At 47.4% G+C, this 18,417-nt stretch overlaps 1 protein-coding gene across 6 annotated transcripts in view; it reads left to right on the top strand.

Annotated features, from left to right (window-relative positions):
- The first annotated feature begins 10,866 nt into the window (after positions 1 to 10,866).
- LOC142466822 (uncharacterized) overlaps positions 10,867 to 18,417 on the top strand; it is a 56,141-nt gene continuing 48,590 nt past the window's right edge. For 3 of the 6 annotated variants that reach the window (XM_075572298.1, XM_075572303.1, XM_075572304.1), the window contains exons 1-2: positions 12,263 to 12,429; positions 15,935 to 16,410. The gene's annotated coding sequence lies outside the window, so the exon portion shown is untranslated. Of the gene's footprint in view, positions 10,932 to 12,262; positions 12,430 to 15,934; positions 16,411 to 18,417 lie in introns of those variants that run through there. The other 3 variants (XM_075572300.1, XM_075572302.1, XM_075572299.1) reach the window with 3 other exon arrangements.

The following is an 18,417-nucleotide window of genomic DNA, read 5'->3' as shown; positions in this document are numbered from 1 at the left end:
ACACAGGATTTCTGCCAGCACAAAAACAGCTCCCTCAGCACAGGCTGTTGTAATAAACGAAACTTTTTCAGGTTAGGCTAACGTTGTGAGTGGAGTACCTCAGGGATCGGTACTGGGACCCCTGCTTTCTAACTTGTTTATTAATGACCTTGAAGTTGGCATCGAGAGCAAAGTCTCCATCTTTGCTGATGATACTAAATTGTGTAAGGCAGTAGAATCAGAGCAGGATGTTATTTCTCTCCAGAAGGACTTGGAGAGACTGAAAACTTGAGCAGTTAAATGGCAGATGAGGTTTAATACAGATACATGAAAGGTCATGCATTTGGGAAGCAAGAATAAACAGATGACTTACAAATCAAATGAGGATAAATATGGGGTATCCTTGATGGAGAAGGATTTAGAAGTGCTTGTAGACAGCAGGCTTAGCAATAGTGCCCAAAGTCAGGCAGTAGCTGCAACGGCAAACTAGATCTTATCTTGCAATAAACAGGCAATGGATGGAAGGGAAGTAAACATAATTATGCCATTTTACAAAGAATTAGTAAGACCACACCTTGAATATGGAGTACAATTTGGGGCACCACTCCTTAGAAAAGACACTATGGAACTAGAGAGAGTGCAGAGAAGAGCCACCAAATTAATAAAGGGGATGGACAATCTAACTTATGAGGAGAGGCTACCTAAATTAGATTTATTTACATTAGAAAAGAGGCGTCTAAGAGGGGATAAGATAACCATATACAAATATATTCGGGGAGAGTACAGGGAGCTTTCAAAAGAACTATTCATCCCAAGGGCAGTACAACGGACTCGCGGTCATCCCTTTAGGTTGTAGGAAAGGAGATTTCAACAGCAACAAAGGAAAGGGTTCTTTACAGTAAAGGCGGTTAAAATGCGGAATTCATTACCCATGAGGACTGTAATGGTAGATAGAATAGATTTGTTCAAAAAAAGGTTGGACATCTTTTTAGAAAGGAAAGGTATTCAGGGATATACCAAATAGGTAAACATGGGAAGAATGTTGATCCAGGGAATAATCCGATTGCCAATTCTTGGAGTCAGGAAGGAATTTATTTTCCCCCTTATCATATATCATTGGATGATATGACACTGGGGTTTTTGGTTTGCCTTCCTCTGGATCATTAAGGAAGTATAGATATATGATAAAGTATCTGTTGTCTATATTTAGCATAGGTTGAACTTGATGAACGTATGTCTTTTTTCAACCTCATCTACTATGTAAGTATATGTAACACTAGTATAAAAAGCCCCCAAAAATTAAATGGTCATTTGATCATCAACAGAATTACAGATATGGCTATCAACAAAACTATAGGTATGGTAGGCGGGATAGAGAACAAGAGAAATATTTTAAATTTAGGAAGCAGTACAAACATTTTAGTTACCCACCAAGACCTGATTTGAGATTTCAGCAAAGGTGATAAAGATTTTGGAGGTCCTAAAGAAACCAATATGAAATTTGAGTACCCTAAACCACACTTTCATGGTAAAAATGAAAAGTGTGATATGGGTAGGAAGGAATCCGAATCTTCCATTTTTTTTAGGGACAGGAGAGTTAATAGACCAGAGATTAAACTCTTGCGAGGAGGAAGAAAGGGAAAAGTGGTTTCACAAAAAACCTCTTTTCACCTCTGAGAGATGTCTCAGGTAGCATCCCCATTGAGGGGGAAGCAGGCGGAATACACAAGAAGAGAAAGTAACCGAATACACTGGTATTTTTAATTTAAGTGACACTACATTAACAGTGGATCAAACTGCAGTACAGAGAGAGAGAGAGAGAGAGATTTATACATTCTAAACTTAAGCCTAGATCCACCTTCTTTCCCTACCACTATAAAGGAAATTTTGTGGATACATTTCACCAGATGGTGGTTGTCCTGGAACAGGATTTCATATTTCTGTTTCCCTTTGCAGCTCATAGGATTCATGTCTCCCTAGTTTAGCTGCCTGCATTTTTCCCTGTCTCAGCAGCCAGCTGCATGTGAATAGGCAACATTATTGTTACATGTTGTTTACACAGCCATAGTCGGTGTTGGTTGCCTGCAACCTCCTATTCTCCTAGCCGAGAGTGAGCTATTCCAACCCCCCTTCCTTGCAGCTTCTGCTTGTCAGTTCTTTAAGTTCAGCTGCATGTATTCTGCATGTATTCTGCCCCACACCGAATTATGCGAATTATGGCACTTACAGACCACTCAGGCTCTGCGTTTCCCCGCCCTATTGTACACAGAGTGGTCAAGTCTTTGATCAGAGGGTTTATTGTAGACCACTTGTCTCCCCCCTGAACATTAACATAAAGCAGAGTCAGTAACTTTCCCGGGCTTTCTACCAGCCTTGTAAAACAGTATTTTCTTTAATATCTACACATATTAAAATAATCTGTTCTGTGGGTCTGAGCAGGCTGAAATTTGCCAGGTCCTCATGCCGGAGGACCTTTGCCATAGTGGCCAAATATCAGCCTTTCACGACCCCCAGAAACGGAGATACAAAAAACAAGTTAAAATCCCCTATTAACTTTAATGCAGGATTCTCCGCTATAGCTAAAAGAAATCACAGCGTTTCACTCTCCTATTGAAATCAATGGGCTCCGCCACTATAGGCTTTCAATGGAGCAACTCCGGCATTGAAGTCAATGGGACAAACCTTATTTTTTCACATTTTCCCACACTTCGTCTGGTTGATCAGAGAGGGCTGGAAATGGCCATGCAGTCATGCCGGAACAGTGACTACATGCGACCAAAATCCCAGCCCTCAGGTCCTCACCGACCCTGAGATATAGGCTTACACTTTTCACACTTTTGGACTTAGCCGTTTCAAAGCCACGTGGCTTTCCTCCATTAGAATCAATATGGCTGGCGCCGCCATAGGAAATGCATGGGCCGGAGCCGCCATAGGATTCAATGGGACCTCCGCTCCCATTAGAGTCAAAGGCGCGACCCTCGTCGTGAGCGCGACCCTTTATGGGGGTCCTTCATTCCCGGACCTGGTGGTGGTCGAGTGGGGGGAGAGGGGGTTCCTAGGGTCTAGGGGCAAAAAGAATTTTATTCCTGGGTGCCCTAGAACCTAAGTTTTCCACGCCAATTGTATTTGAACTTGAACTAGTGTGATAAAAAGCTCTTTTTTAGATATTGTATCCGCTTCTGCGGTCTGCGGTTTGGATGGCTGCCAACTCGTTCCTGGAGGTCGGCGTCGAGGAATCCCCATTAAAATGAATGGCTTCATACATTTACAATGGGGAACCGCCGCTCCTTCTCTCGAGCGTCACCTGCAGGTCTTCTGATGAAAATGGGTCCAAATCGCCAGTTTCCCCATAGGATCGTATGGAGCTGCAACGGCGACCTACGCAGAGCTGCAAAATGGAGCCTGCAAAGGCGGGAAAATGGAACAAAGGGCTATAATCACTCCTTAACTATTAACCCTTTCCCTCCCGCATTGATCCCAGTGTATGTGTTGGTGCAGACACTGGAATGGGAACAATACATATTTACAGGGGAATACACATTTGGGTGCTGAAGCAAGGTAAAAACACATTACTGGAACGCAGTCCAGTTAACCCTTGCCTCCCAAGTGAAAGCAGGGGGTGGCCAAATGGGGTGTAACCCCTTTAATCCCGGGCAAAACCCCCTCTCCCATGACAAACCCCCTTCCTTGCAGCTTCTGCTTGTCAGTTCTTTAAGTTCAGCTGCATGTATTCTGCCCCACACCCACACTGTGCCTGTGTGATCTATTACGATGTTGCCTTTTGCCTCCAGTCTGTCCCACCTCTGGTTGCCCTGGCAACATCTCCAGTCTTCCAAGTTAATGGATTCTACCATTCCACCTGTCCCTGCTGACAGTTGGTTTAGCCTGACTCTATCCCTGTGTGACAAGCAGTACACACTTCCTTTTCCTTCTGACACTGGCTGAGTGAGTACGTTCCATGTCACACCCCGGGCAAGGCCCAATCCTTTTTACCTTTCCCCACTATCAAGCGCTCTCACTATAGAGAAACTCTCTCACAACACCATCATCTACAAGTGCCTTTGTGTATCTATGCTTTCCCCAATAAAGTGAAGAAAAGACAAAGAACTTGTTGTGCTTGTAAAAGGAACAAGTTAAGCTACCTGGGGCTATTCATACATCACACGTGACCCTGGCTTCAGGATAGTGGTCAACGATTTTGAGAAAATGTTTGAGAAGCAAAATAAAAAGGAAAAAATAAGATTCAATCTAACGGTAAAAGAAAAACTGGCATTAAAAGAATTACGATCTAATAAAGAAATTGTTATAAAACAGGCCAATAAAGGTGGGGGTACTGTAATACTGTAATACTAAATATTAATTACTATTTACAAGAATCACAGAGGATTTGGGGGATACCAAGTACTCATGATACACGGTCGGTAGAATCGATAGGTTGGAAGGAACGGAATCCAGGCTGGCAAGCACCACAACAGGAGGAGCCGTAGGAGCAGACTCAGCGGAAGAGGGCCACTGGATAGGCAGGGTGCCGGTCCAATCAAATCGCGGATTGTGGAGTTGAAGCCAACGCAATCCTAAAATAAGTTGAACAGTAGGAGAATGGAAGATATCGAAAACTATTACCTCTTTATGACCGTCTGCCAAAGTCAGCGTGAGAGGAATGCACTCCCAGATGATAAATGCTGGCTGGAGCGGGCGACCGTCGATGGCCTCGAGACCAATAGGTGCTTTTCTTCTAACCATAGGAATTTGGTTCTCGGAGGTGAAGGTCTGGTCCAGGAAGTTATCAACAGATCCAGAGTCAATGAAAGCTTTTACCTGCAGGAAAAGGTCAGGGCCCTCCAGAGTGGCAGGAAGCATAAACTTCTTTGGGAGAACTTCAGGGAGAGAGGGGCAAGAAGAGATAGTACCCAGTGGAAGCCCCTCTACCTTTACTGGGTGTTTCTGTTTCCCGGCTTCAATGGACAGTTCAGGAGACGATGTTCCGAAGAACCACAGTAGAAACAGAGTCCCTTCTGACGGCGTCGCATTCTCTCCGCGGCCCGAAGTTGTTGGCTACCGATTTGCAACGGCTCCGGGGCATCCAGTGCCAGGAGAGGTGAAGTAGGCGACCTGTGAGAGACCACAGGGGAAGGAAGAGAACGAGAACAGTGTTTCTCGTGCCGTCGTTCCTGGGTACGCTGGTCCATACGTACGCTAAGAGTAATTAACTCCTCCAGGGAGGAAGGCCGGGCATGAGTAGCAAGATCATCCTTCAGGGTGTCAGAGAGACCGTGCCAGTATGCGGCGGCGAGTGCCTCATCATTCCATTGAGTTTCTGCGGCAAGAGTACGGAACTCGATCGCGTACTTGGCAGCAGATCTTCGGGCCCGTGAAATATGGAAAAGAGAGAATGCGGCTGTCTCGCGCCGTGCAGGAGTATCAAATACCTGCTGAAATTCACGCCTGAATTTAGGATAGTCTTGGGTTAGTTCGCTTTTAAGTTCCCAGAGAGGAGAAGCCCAAGCGAGGGCGTCACCGGTAAGCAAGGCGTAGATGTAAGCCACCTTAGAATGATTCTCTCTGAATGCAAAGTGGCTGCGGGCGGATGGTGGCAGGTCACAGCAGTTGCCGCCATGCCCGGCTCTTCCCCAGCTGCAGGCTTCCCTTTCCCTGTCTGTCCTACGCTGAGGTTTCTAATACTGATGCGCGCCGGGTCCTCTGACATCAGCGCCAGAAGTCAGTTTGTCTCATCTTCCGGTGAGCGCCAGCATGAGAGGGAGGCTGGGTGCGCACCAGCATCAGACACCTTGGCGTGGACAGACAGGGAGAGAAGCCTGCAGAGGGGGGAGAGCCAAGCATGGCGGCAACTGGTTTGATTGGTCGCCGGCCCCCCTGCATCCAATGCCCCCCCTCTTTAGCCACTGCCCCGTCCGCAGCCACCGGGCCCGACCTGACATCGTCCTTAAGGAAAGTCTGAATTTTATTGGAGAGGTGGGGGTATTTTGTATATGTATTCGAGGGACATGGGGATATATTTTTCTATGTATTGTAGGGGGTCGCATCTTTTACCATTGTGTCCAGTATTTTTGGACAAGCCACCTGGCAACCCTACCAGCAATGCATAAGAATGAACAAGATGCACATCTTCAATCCAATATAACTACCAATACTAATGCCTATTAATAACCTAATTCTGTGTGTAGCCCTTGTAACCCCCTCCCCCTAAGTGAGATTGGGGGTATACGCTATGGATGCTACCGGTGCTGCCTTTACCTGTTGGCTCACAGGGGCCTAAGTTTCCGCCACGTGGAGCCCGGGTTGATATAATACAATACTCTCGGTGCAGCGCCTCCACCTGTGAGGGATCCCAGCGTAGTGGGAGAAGCCCCTCACAGGACCCAATAACATAAGCACACAGTGTAAAATAACAACCTTTACTGGCACAGGAATAAATCTTAACGCTCTAATGAACACTAATAGGCAGTGTTCGACAATCCTATACATTTACACGCCCGGGGCGGGTGGATTTAACCTCCGGGCGAGTAAATATTGGCCCAAGCAGCACACATGTTCGTTTTTTTAAATTTTCCCTGCTCGCGCTGGCTGAAAAAAAAAAACCCTCCCCCTACGTGATAGCTGATTGGCGCGCACTCCCAGGCTTTGAGGGCGCGCGGCCAGGCTCTATATGAGCCCACCCCCAACGACCTGCCATTTGTTCTGGCCGGAGATCTGTTGGAGAGTACGAGAGTAAGTACTCTCCAATCCTCCATCCTGCGGCCCCTCTGCTCCTTCCCTGCAAGTCAAGGTGCCCCCACCCTTCTCCCCCCGGCTTCCCGCGCCACTTCCCGCTTCCCCCAATACACGCGCGGGTGACGGTAGTGGGGGTGTTCCCCCCCTTCTCTCCCCACGCCACTTCTCGCTTCCCCCCGATACCCGTGCCGCGGGTGACGGTAATGGGGGTGTTCCCCGCTTACCCCGGCTTCCCGCGCCACTTCATGGTTGCGGGGGGGGGGGGAGCGAGCGGGGCAGTGGTGGTGGTGCTCGGTCACGCGGCCTATCCTCTTCCCTGTCGTGTGTGTGTGCGCATGGGAGAGTGTGTGTGTGTGTGTGTGTGCATGGGAGAGTGTGTGTGTGTGTGTGCATGCATGCATGGGAAAGTGTGTGTGTGCATGCATAGGAGTGTGTGTATGGGAGAGTGTGTGTGTGTGTATATGCATGGGAGTGTGTATGTGTGTGTGCATGCATGGGAGAGAGAGTGTGTGTGTGTGTCTGTGTGTGTGTGCGTGCGTGCGTGCATGGGAGAGAGAGTGTGTGTGTGTGTGCATGCATGGGAGAGTGTGTGTGCATGCATGCATGCATGGGAGAGTGTGTGTGTGTGTGTGTGTGCATGGGAGTGTGTGTGTGTGTGCGCATGGGAGTGTGGGTGTGTGTAGGATACCAGAAGTGTCACCCCACCCCACCCAATCACCCCGTCGCCCGCCCCCTCTCTCTCGCCCCCTCTCACTCCCCCTAACTCTCTCTCTCACCCTATTTCTCTCTCACCCTCTCTCTCACACACCCTCTCACTCACACCCTCTCAGTCTCACCCCCCCTCTCTCTCTCTCACCCTCTCTCTCACACCCTCTCACCCTCTCTCTCACACCCTCTCCCTCACACCCTCTCTCTCTCTCTCTCTCACCCCACCTCTCTCTCACACACTCTCTCTCACCCCCCTCTCTCTCCCCCCCTCTCTGTCACCCCCCCTCTCTCTCTCTCACCCTCTCTCTGTGCCTGTCTCACACTCTGTTTCTGGATCTCTTATTTACCCTATATATCTTAACTGCCCTATACTACACCGAAATAACCTATACTGCTTTCTTCCAGATCTGACTCAAGTTTCACATGGAAGACATCGGAACCCCCCCTAACCCAGAAGACAGGTAGGGAAACCCTCGCCTCCAATGTATAACATTGCGGGAATGAGGGTATCTGGACATTGAGGGACTGCGGATCAGGTAAGATCCCAGGCGGGATTGCTGCTTTAGATATTGTGAAGCGGGGACGTCCAGACACTGGTTAAGGGGTACAGGAAACTAGTCATTCACACCTGGCTTTTATTTCTAGATCGACATTTACACACACACACACACACGTAACAAGGACTAATTGTAGTATAATGTAATACAATAAATACATTTATGTCAAAAACGAATGTTGTTCTGACTAGGAATTTATTAAATGTATTTTATTTATATATTTTATTTTAAAGTGGGGTTGGGGGTGGGACTAGGGTTGGGGGCGGGACTAGGTGGCGAGTAGATTTTTTGGTTGGGCGAGTAGATTTTTGGGTGATTTGTCGAACACTGCCAATAGGTATAACTACCCACCAAGCCTGGCACCGCCGTAACCCACTATCGTGTTCCCCCACACCGTGTTCACAGAGAGTCCCACACCCAACCCCAATGTGTGAGACAGCGCTGTCCACTAGGTGAGGTGTACTTGTTGGTGCACTTGGTGTATAGGTACCTGCCGGGTACCTGCCGATTAGAAGACAGAGGGGATCCGCCGATCCAGCGATGTCCTCCGCAACGAGTCCGCCTCCGCGCGGGGTGGTATCCTGTGGGAGTATCCCACCGTGAAGATAGTCTCTGTATCTTGTAGGGTGGTCTGGTCCCAGACCACAATTATCAGGGCTGCGCAGCGTTGCAGCTGTGTCCCTGAACTCATCAAACAGCTAATGGGGCAGGGTCCCTACTTCAGGTGAAGAGAAAAAGTGCGCTACTAAAACCTATTAAACAATATTAGCCCATGTGGGTATATCAAGTGATAGTGCAAATAAAAATGTAAAGTGTTTACGTGATCCTGTAGAGTCAATAGGAGCGTTTGCAGCTGAGTAACACGAAGGGGGGCTCAACACTCCAGAACTATAGCAGAGTAAAACACAAAAGACAGCGCACAACGCTCATAGTGCATTAAATATTATATTCAAAAAACATTAGTTAGGTAAGTATTATGCGTACATCTAGATGGAATAAAATCAGCATATATGGGATATATGTTACCCAAACGCCAACCACCAGCAGAGGGATCGGAGAAATCAGCAAGACACCATCAGTCTAGCAGGGGGACACCATCTGTAGGTTGTCAGGTTTCTTGTGTAAGGGCTGGGACCCGCTGCGCCCGGTGGCGCGGGTGGCCGTGTGAGTGCAACTCACTATTGCTGTTTAGCCTCATGATCCGGTCCCAGTTCCTCCTCACTGCCAACTGACTACGTACTGTGACGCGTCAGCCAGCAGGGGATACCAGAGAATTGTGTTCCCGTGCGGCGATGCGTCACATGGTACGCGAGTCAGCCAATGGGGAGGAGGGGAGGGAAGGAGCTAGATGGGAGGCGCCTTGGGCGGGGAGCAGGGAAGGAGCTGCAGGTTAAAGTGTGTGTGTGTATATATGTATGTATGTGTGTGTATGTATGTGTATATGTATATGTGTGTGTATGTATGTGTGTGTGTGTGTGTGTGTGTGTGTATGTATGTGTGTGTGTGGGGGGGTGGACGGCACCACGATTAGATCCCGCCCCCCTCCCTCCCGTTCCCTACAGACCGCATATCGCGGTCTATGTCTGTCAGCGCCCCGCCTGTCTGCAGTGCGGGCGCGCTGACTGAGGGAGCGGGGCCTTAGCCTTAGCAGCCGCACACCTTGAGTTGTTCAGCTGCCATCCGGTCATTCATGCTCACAGGCCCAGTTTCGCAAACACTTTGTTAAAATCTCACAGGCAATAAACAGGTTAGGGTCTTTGCTGCTACTGATCAGATGTTGTACTCCGCCGTGTATTCTGAGAGACAGCTTCTCTGTACTGCTGCGACGCTGAGACGGTCCGACACACTCCCTGTTACCGCGTGTGACGTCACTCGCAGGGGCTCGTCTTTTTCCCTCTGAGCTGTTCAGTGTCCCGCTCTGCACAGCTCTCAGAGAGCCGTCACTGAGAGCCGTGCAGAGCGGGAGACTGAACAGCTGAGAGGTAAAAAGACGAGCCCCTGCGAGTGACATCACACGCCAGCACACGCAGTAGCAGGGAGTCTATGTCGGACCGTCTCAACGTCGCAGCAGCACAGAGAAGCTGTCTCAGAATACACGGCGGAATACAACATCTGATCAGTAGCAGCAAAGACCTTAACCTGTTTATTGCCTGTGAGATTTTAACAAAGTGTTTGCGAAACTGGGCCTGTGAGCATGAATGACCGGGCGGCAGCTGAACAACTCGAGGTGTGCGGCTGCTAACACAAGAAGCCTGACAACTCACAGATGGTGTCCCCCTGCTAGACTGACGGTGTCTTGCTGATTTCTCTGAACCCTCTGCTGGTGGTTGGCGTTCGGGTAAAATATGTCCCATATATGCTGTTTTTATTCCATCTATATGTACACAGAATACTTACCTAACTAATATGTTTTTTGAATATAATATTTAATGCACTATGAGCGTTGTGCGCTGTCTTTTGTATTTTTCCCTACCTCAGGGCCTGTCCCTGTAGCAGCCACAAGCTTCCCAAGTGAGTCGGGGCCTAGGGGGAATCTGGCATAGTGCAGAGGGTCACTGACCCCTGCACATATACACACCCTCCCCTATGACCCAGGTCCGACTGCCTACCTGGCCTGAGCGCACCAAATGTATCTATCCCTGCAGGGGAATCCTTGAGCCCTATTGGCTGCTGTGGGTCAAGTGGTGTCTTGCCTCTATGCACCCTGGGGCTTGTAGTCCCCGCGGAGCCTATCCCTATCAGCCCCAGTGTGCACCTAGTGTACTGCGCATGCGCGACTGTAATGGCCATTGCAGTGAACCTTCTATGCATGTTCGACTGGGTAATGGCCGTCGGACTCCTTTTGCGCATGCGCGAACCTCTGCGTGCAATCAACATGGCGGCGCCCTGCAGAGGGAGCCGCCGGCGAGCCCGCCGCCACCTGCAACTCCCGCAACATCCCCCACGGCAGCGGAGGTAAGGGGGGGAAACGGAGGACCTGAGCACCAGAGGGGACCAGGGCTACATGTGATTATAATAATGCATGAAGACAAATCTCTAATAATCAAGTGTCGCCCCTCCATCCCTGTGGGGACCCATATGTCGACCCTCACCTCCGTGGGGGCCCATGTGCAGCCCTCACCCCATTGGGGGACAGAGTGTAGCTTCCCACCCCAGTTTGGGGCCTGTGTGTAGCCCCCACCCCAATAAATTTATTAAACACCCCAACAGCTATGACATATACCCTGCAGAGCTTACAATCAATTATACCTGTGTTACAGTGAGAGAATGGGACTCCCCCAGGGTGACACATAACCGCCCCTGTGATTAAGGCCGAGCAGCGCGTATAGCGATAGCTGTTATTATTTATGTCAATGGCAGAAACCTTGATGGTAAAGGTTACGCGCAGTTTGTAATGGGTTTGTTAATCGCCGAATTAAACAATACATGTTAGGTATTTGCACAAAGGGAACCTACATTCTGCCACCTGCTTATGTTATATAAGTAACTTTCGGGGGCGGGGGGGAGCCACGTCCCGAGGGCAAGGCCCCCCCTCTCTATCTATCACTTGTATTATAAACGGCAGGAAAATAAGAGAAACAAAAGCGCAAACGCACATAGGGAAGTAGTAAAATCAATTGATTATGTATTGAGAAGGTAATATATCTGCGTACATCAGATTAGTAGATAAACAGCATTTCATGTACATTGACATGTGTTACCAAGCGTCACAGGGTAAATGCTGGATCGAGGAACCTCGATCCAGCATTTACCCTGTGACGCTTGGTAACACATGTCAATGTACATGAAATGCTGTTTATCTACTAATCTGATGTACGCAGATATATTACCTTCTCAATACATAATCAATTGATTTTACTACTTCCCTATGTGCGTTTGCGCTTTTGTTTCTCGTTTTCCAGTTGTTCTAGGGGTTACCTATCCCTATACATACAGCTGCAGACGCCAGTTCTTAATACAAAGGTTGTTTATTATACTTAACACATAGGTGATTAAGGGGTTAATAACAGTAGAGGTTTTTGTTGCGCACTTCTAATTTGTCTTTTTCACTGTATTATAAACGGCATCTGCAATACACCTCAGGTGTGTGGTTACAGCAATTTCTATTTAATGACACATGGGATAAAGATAATTAATAATTATATAAAACATTTCCTGACATTTGCTATGAACATCTGGCTTTGCTTGTCCTCATCACGTGACGTCCTTCTAAGCCACGCCCACGGCAGGGACAGTCATGGTGTCTCTTCCACTTTAACATTAACGCCTCTGCTGCTGGTTATTATTACTGCGATTGGCTGCTGCTGGTCACGTGGTCGCTCTTGACCGGAAGCACATGAGCAGCAGTAAGCAATCCCTTCTCAGCCGGGCAGAGAGCAGCAGCCAGCAACGTCTCCCACACATGCAGCAGCTGGGAGGGGCCGGGAGAGTCAGGCAGGATCCCCCCTCTGCGGTGAGTGTCCGCGCGCCGCCTGTAGAGCTGCCCCCCCCCCCCCCCCCTTTCAGCAGGGACTGAGGCGGGGGCTCAAACACGCACCCTGAGCCTCTCCTGCTCTAACCAACGAGCGAGCCCCGCTGCTGCATGGGAAGAACCCCCACACATTGTAACTCAGGGAACCTCCTTTACCGGAGCGCGCCTCCTGTATCACGTGATCAGGGCCACTGCTGCTAACAACACAGGGATTGTGGGTAACAGGTGACGCAGCTTCGGATACGCCCCTTTATCCCCGACCCCCCAGCTCCTAATAATGACAGATACAGTACAAGAGGTTAGATAACACACAGAGGGGGGAGTGCTGGGGTCTGCTGCCAAATCCTGGTCTTGTTCCCTTAGCACAGGGCTCATAAACCCTGCACCAGAGATCAATGTATTGTGGACATCACACAAGAGTGTGTATGTGTGTGTGTATATATATATATATATATATATATATATATATATATATATATATATATATATATATATATATATATATATATATACACACACACACACACACACACACACACACACACACACACACACACACACACACAACTGTATGTTCATCTGCGTATATATATATAATATATATATATATATGTGTGTATATGTATATATATATATATGTGTGTATATATATGTATCTGCAAAAGAGAGAGAGGAGAGAGCGCACGCCCCATAGTGTAAAAACGTAAATTTATTGAGGGGGGGGGGGGGTAAAAAATGCACTCACAAGGGTACAAGTTTTAAAAGCATATTGTGGTATAATCACCACCATCCGGTAACTGCAACAGGTGCTGGAATAAACCCTCGGTCCCGAGATGATATTGAACCACGTTGTTTGCAGGATGTCTTGGGCTTGGTGATGGTAAGAAGCGATTTCCAAAGATACCAGGAACACACCGCCCTGCTTGGAGTTCTCTGCGATATCCGGCGCTCGATTCAGTTAGTTGCTGCGCTCCGTGATGACGTAATGTCCTTGCGTCGACGTGATGACGCTCCCTGACGCGTTTCGTCACACACGGGTGACTTTTTCAAAGGGTTGTGAGACAGAGTGGTATGTCCACATATATATACCCTAATGGATAGTTAGTAGGCCCTACAAGCAGCTGGGTATAATCGTTGAAGTAATAAGAGCTTAAGTGGCTTTCAGGTGAATCAATTATTATAATGAGAGAGACACATATTTATAATGAATATATATATATAATAAATGAATACCATATATTAATGAATATTATAGTAATAAGAACCGTTAGATTCTATCTACACTCTGGAGAGTATATAAACCAGATTTATGCAATGAGATCAATGATGTCAATTCTCATGACAATATAAACAATTTAAAGAAGATATAAAGAAGATATAAATTACAATTGGCACTTATAAATCGTGAAGGTGTTAAAACTATAATGAATGTAACTTAATAGGGAATTAATGCACATGCCAATAATTTCCTAGATTAACAAGTGCCAATTGATAATGCAAGTTGTAACAAATAATAATAATGAATTAATCCTAGAACATCTATTGTAACTTAAAACATGTCCCAAACATAATATACATAAATATCTTGTAAGTAAGGCTTATATGCCTCTATATATCAAAACATATAATGCCGACTAAATGCCAACTGGTATTTGATTATATATATATACACACATGTATGCACACATAATTGCTAAGTATACAGAACGACGAAAAAACACTTGAAACAACAAATGTATAACCAATATATTGGCAAAGGAGGCATGTGTCCAGGTATGTATCTACATACAACAGTTATCTCCCATACAGACTTTAATGGTCTGAACAATATTATAAAATACTAGTTTAATGATTATGAACCCTAGGGTCCTCTATGTTAATATAATTAATAGAGTAGGTAACTCTATTGATGTAATTGTCTATTACTACTTATCATTCCAAAATTAAATTAAACCTGATAATGTTAATAAGGACCCTACCGTGTATAATATTATCTATAACTGATTGTAGTGACGGGGGTAATTGAATTTAAATACCACTATATAGGACGAATGATCTCAAGGAGCCCAAATAGATGATTTACATGAAGTGCAAATGCACACATATATACAGAGTATATATATATATATATATATATATATATATATATATATATATATATATATATATATATACACACACACACACACACACACACACACACACACACACACACACACACACACACACACACACACACACACACACATATATATATATATATATATATATATATATATATATATATATATATATATATATATATAGCCAGAAAACCCACCCACAGACAGCAGTTTCAACCTTAATGGGTCTCATCAGTGTGGGGTTGGTTAACTGGCTATGCAATGAAGCAACGAGGTTGGGGTTTACCATACTTAGTTAAGTTATGGTGGGTAAAATAAGTGACAAAAACCCTCCACAGCAAAGCAAATATGCAAATGGAAATATTACTGTATGCTCATTTGCATGTCTACACACACACACACACACACACACACACACACACACACACACGTATAATACCTGATTGGATGGAATAAAAAATAATATATATGGAATAAAAAAATATATATAAACATATTCTTAATTAAATATTAACCAATGCTTCAGGGACAAGGATGGATCTAGGTGAGATCCAGACAAAAAGATGGCAGAGGATACAGAGGGGACAATCGAGCAGGAAGGGGTGTCCGCAGGAAGAACTATACTAAAGTACTAACATCTAGGCATTCATTCAATCCTCCAGGGGTCAGGGTCCCCAACTGGTGGATCCAGAATCTTTCTCGCCTGCAGAGAGTCTTGAAACGATCACCCCCCAAGGCACAAGGAGAAATGGACTCAAGTCCCATGATAGTCAAGGATTTAGGATCCTGACTATGGTGTGATTTGAAGTGTCGTGAGACGCTATGTGAATTTAAGCCCTTGATCACATTTCTCCTGTGCTCTAGGAAGCGGGTACCAAGTGACCTAGTGGTGCGGCCTACATATTGTAGACCGCATCCACACTGGATCAGGTAGACAATATACGTACTGAGACAATTTATTGAAGTAGTAATTGTATGTATTGTTCCTCTGCTGGCAGAACAAAACTGGGATTTTTTGAGAATGTGTCTGCAGGTGATACACCGGCTACGTCCACATGAGTGATTACCTGAAAGGCCTGGACGAACAGGGACTTGGGATGTATTTACTGACCTCAGTTTGGTAGGAGCCACAAGACTCTTGATATTCCTAGCCTTCCTGTAGACTATAGCAGCTTTCTCTGGTATAGTGGCTTTCAAATGGGGGTCGCATCTGAGGATACTCCAATGGTTTCTCAAAATTGCATTAATCGATCTAAATGACTGATTGAATGTAGTTATAAACCTGACTGTGGATGGTCCTGTTTTCATATGCTCAATCGGAGCATCATAAGTTGAACGTACCCCCCTATCTGATTTCATTTTAGATTTCTTCAGTAGAGCTGACCTCTGCATGGAACTAGTTTTGTTGAGTGAGTCGGAGACCAGATCCGGATCATAGCCTTTGGATATGAATTTTTCACCAAGTAGTCTGGACTGGCTGGCAAAATCTACATCTCTGGTACAATTTCTCCGCAACCTGTGAAACTGGCCCAAAGGGACATTGTCGAGCCATTGTTTGTGGCGATTGCTGGACGCATGAACATAACTATTGACAGACACGGACTTAAAGTGCGTGATAGTGGTGATATTAGAGTCCGTGTCTGCTGTAAGAACCAAATCAAGAAATACAGTGGATACTGCATTGATTTCGAAAGTAAATTTCAATCCAAATTGATTATCATTAAAGGAACTCAAAAGATCAGATAGAGCAGACTCTTCACCATCTAATCTGGTGTCAGAATGGTATATTTCCACTCCCAATCATCTGGGATGAGTGACAAAGAATGTTAAAAAGAACCAGGTATGAACATACACTAATAACGAAACGTGACTGAAGTTTGGGTTTGTATATCTGTTCTGTTTTTTTTTTTAATTGTTGAAATTATATAATGCCGTTTCTAATACAGATTATTCTGAGGAAGAAATATTTCATAGTTAATAATAAGCTATACACTACTCGATTATCAATAGAGATTAATAGGGAAGCTTTATTGACGCTTGGTTATTAGTGTATGTTGATACCTGGATCTTTTTAACATTCTTTGTCACTCATCCCAGATGATTGAAAGTGTCCCACTTACACACACACACTCCCACACACAAACACACTCCCACACACTCTCCCACTTAAACACACATACACTCTCCCACTTACACACACTCTCTCCCATTTACACACACACACACTCTCCCACTTAGGCCGAGTCCATAGCAGGGGAGGCCGCGCTGAGCCGTGCGGACGCTCCGCGCTGAGCCCCTGCATCCTCCATGAGGATGTCTTTAGAGGGGGCTCACGCGAGCGTCCGCAGGTGTGCTGAGGCGCAGGATTTTTCAGCCGACAGCCAAGCTGTTTTTCAGAGCGCTGTCGGCTGAAAACATTCAATCAGCGCGGAGCAGCGTCAACGTCACGGCGCCGTGACGTTGACACCGGTGCGTCGCGGGCGATTGGCCCAGCGACGTCACTGCCCCACCTCCCTCAGTCTCGCCCCGCCTCCCTCAGTCTCCCCCCGACTCCCGATCGCGCCTGCTGGCTCGCCTGCATGGGCATGAAATGGCGCAAATTTCAGCAGGCGAGCGTCAGCACGCCTCAGCCCTGCTACCCCCTCTATGACCCCAGCCTTACACACAGGCAGACAGGCACAGCCACACACACTGACAGGCGCACACACGCAGACACTCGCAGAGGCAGATGCACGAGACGCAGAGGCAGACGCACGAGAAGCAGAGGCAGAGGCAGACGCACGAGACGCAGAGGCAGACGCACGAGACGCAGAGGGAGACGCAGAGGCAGACGCACGAGACGCAGAGGCAGACGCACGAGACGCAGAGGCAGACGCACGAGACGCAGAGGCAGACGCACGAGACGCAGAGGCAGACGCACGAGACGCAGAGGCAGACGCACGAGACGCAGAGGCAGACGCACGAGACGCAGAGGCAGACGCACGAGACGCAGAGGCAGACGCACGAGACGCAGAGGCAGACGCACGAGACGCAGAGGCAGACGCACGAGAGGCAGACGCACGAGAGGCAGACGCACGAGAGGCAGACGCACGAGAGGCAGACGCACGAGAGGCAGACGCACGAGAGGCAGACGCACGAGAGGCAGACGCACGAGAGGCAGACGCAGACGCACGAGACGCAGAGGCAGTCGCACGAGACGCAGAAGCAGACGCACGAGACGCAGAGGCAGACGCACGAGACACAGACATACGAGACGCAGAGGCAGACGCACGAGACGCAGAGGCAGACGCACGAGACGCAGAGGCAGACGCACGAGACGCAGAGGCAGACGCACGAGACGCAGAGGCAGACGCACGAGACACAGACATACGAGACGCAGAGGCAGACGCACGAGACACAGACATACGAGACGCAGAGGCAGACGCACGAGACAGACATACGAGACGCACGAGACACAGACATACGAGACGCAGAGGCAGACGCACGAGACACAGACATACGAGACGCACGAGACACAGACATACGAGACGCAGAGGCAGACGCACGAGACACAGACATACGAGACGCAGAGGCAGACGCACGAGACACAGACATACGAGACGCAGAGGCAGACGCACGAGACACAGACATACGAGACGCAGAGGCAGACGCACGAGACACAGACATACGAGACGCAGAGGCAGACGCACGAGACACAGACATACGAGATGCAGACCCATCAGACACAGACACACGAGACGCAGGTGCAGACACAAGACGCAGACACAGAAGCAGATACGAGACTGACGCACATGCATAATACAGACACACGAGATGCAGACGCACACACACACAGACACCTCAGTTT

The sequence above is a fragment of the Ascaphus truei genome, chromosome 15, assembly GCF_040206685.1.
Source record: "Ascaphus truei isolate aAscTru1 chromosome 15, aAscTru1.hap1, whole genome shotgun sequence".
Lineage (NCBI taxonomy): Eukaryota > Metazoa > Chordata > Amphibia > Anura > Ascaphidae > Ascaphus > Ascaphus truei.
The sequence above is the reverse complement of the archived record's forward strand: the minus strand, read 5'-3'. Positions and strand labels throughout refer to the sequence as shown.